Raw genomic sequence first — 2,403 nt, forward strand, 5'->3', positions numbered from 1 at the left:
GTTTGTGTATGCTTGTGATATATGCAATGTAGTTATGTATTAACTTGCATCTGTCTAATGATGCAAGTATGATAATCAATCATCACGATAATCGGGAGGATATTTTGTTTAGCATTGAAACCGAGAAAAGTCATTCGAACCACATCATTTAACTGAATCAGAAACATTTAGTGTCCCCCTTTGAAGTAACACTATACAACAATTTGACACTTTTTGAGGTATGGTTTTATAGGCAACTAGTTTTGGTACCATCCTCAAATTCATTTTGATAGCATATGGTCATAAACACCTGTATCTTTCCCACTAGACATCTAAGATATGCCCTATTTAGTTCTGTGTTCTGGGCTGGAACACCCTGCAAAAATGGAAGAAAAGCTTTCACAGCATGACATTGCCAGCTATCCTGCCTAAAGACACCATTTAGTGTGTTGGCAAGCTTCCATCAGTGTCAACTGGGCTGTTTGTGGTGTTTGCATGCCTTTGAGGTAGTTAGCTTGCTAGTTTTGGAACAGAACTCCTGATTTGCTAGATTTTGTAAATTAAAAGAAATGTAGTAATCTTTTTAACCAGGAAGAGCAGGTGTGGTACTTCTAGTAAACCTCTGGCGCTGTATGGTTTACTTTAACAAGTCTCTGCTTCCAGGCAACCGTAGCCTGGATCGATTAAGTAAACAAACAGTGCTGTTTCAGATAATAACATAATAGCCTGGCTGAGGTGCTTTAAACGCAGTCCTCACATGCCTACTCTAAAACTGTCAACTGTCCAAACCTCAACCGACTAGTCGATGCAATGAGACAAGTCTGTGCATGTTAGTATGGACACAGGGTGTGTCCACGTCCCCAGCCCCTGTGGGGTCTTACCTGCGGTGGCAATCATGACGATGGAGCTGCGCAGGTAGTTGTTGGCGGGCACGTAGAAGCAGTGCTGCTCGTTGCAGACGAAGGTGCCCCGCCGCGCCTGCTTCTTGGCCACGTAGACGATGTAGCCGTACAGGCAGCACATGACCAGGATGGGTGCGATGATGCCCAGGCCCACGAAGAGCACGTTGAAGCCCACGCAGGAGCTGCGGAAGCTGGGCGCGCACACGTAACGCCCGGCGCTGTAGCCGTAGCTGCCGAAGCCGACCAGCGGCAGCGCGGCGTTGAGCAGGCAGTAGGTCCAGACGGCAACCAGGACCGCCCAGGCGCGCCGCGCCGTGAAGACCTGGGCGTAGCTCAGCGCGAAGCAGATCTCGGTGAACTTGTCCACCGTGGCCCAGGTGAGCGAGTGGATGGAGGCCAGCTGGAGCAGGACGAAGAGGAAGGCGGTGGCCTGGCACAGCACGCCCTCGCCGGGGTAGCCCTCGGGCCGGAAGAGGCTGGTGTGGGCGCTGAAGGGGATGACCGACAGGCCCAGGGCCAGGTCGCACAGGCAGAAGCTGCAGGTGAGCGGCCAGGTGTCGGTGCGCAGGTTCTTGTTGAGGAGCACCACGAGGAGAAGCATGGTGTTGCCACACACTGAGCAGGCGCTGGAGCAGATCATCAGCACAGCGTATGCCACCGCATTGGACGCCATCCCCACGTGTGTGTGTGTGTGTGTGTGTGTGTGTGTGTTTTTGTTTGTAAGTGGGTGTGCGGCTGGAATGGTTTTCCTCAGAGCGCTTCCTCCTCTTCCTCCTCCTCTCGCAGGCTACATTTGCGTCCAATTCCGAAATCCAACTTTTCCAAAACAAAGTCCGAACGTCATGAATTCCTAGTCCACAGTCCAGAATGCGGTAGTCCAGGTAGAGCTTCCTCGGCCATGAGAAGAGACCTGTGACACAGGTGGATGTGGTCACGTTTTCATGGTTGTGTGTGTGTGTGTGTGCCACTTGCCACTCTCTGGGGACTTCTGCTGCTATGGATCTGCCAGTCTCATGCTGTGTTTGAAGATCATTCTCGCTCTCTCTCTCTCTCTCTCTCTCTCTCTCTCTCTCTCTCTCCCTCTCATGCATACACACACACACACACACACACACACACACACACACACACACACACACACACACACGCGCAGTAAATCTCTTTCCATTGGGACCTGAGCTGCACACCCCTCAGCTGCCTCATCTCCCGCTGCTCTCCCCCACCTCACATGCACCTGCCACCGTCAAAAGACAAACACGCCACTTTCCAGCGACCCAACTATGCAACAGTCTGGCTCTCTCTCTCGCCCTCTTGTCTCTCTCTTTATGTTGCTGGTGCAAATAAGGTGGCTAACATTTGGAAAGCCGAAGGTTGTGTGGACACAGCGCTCACAGGGAAGCCTGTAACAGGGTCTCTGTGCAAACAGCCGGACCCGCTTTCAATATCCTCTCCCATAATGGCTGCTGCCCGGTTAATGAGGCCTTTTTGCGCTCAAGTGTTGTTGTGGTAATTGGCAAGAAGC

Source organism: Clupea harengus, chromosome 14 (genome assembly GCF_900700415.2).
Source record: "Clupea harengus chromosome 14, Ch_v2.0.2, whole genome shotgun sequence".
NCBI classification, from domain to species: Eukaryota; Metazoa; Chordata; class Actinopteri; order Clupeiformes; family Clupeidae; genus Clupea; species Clupea harengus.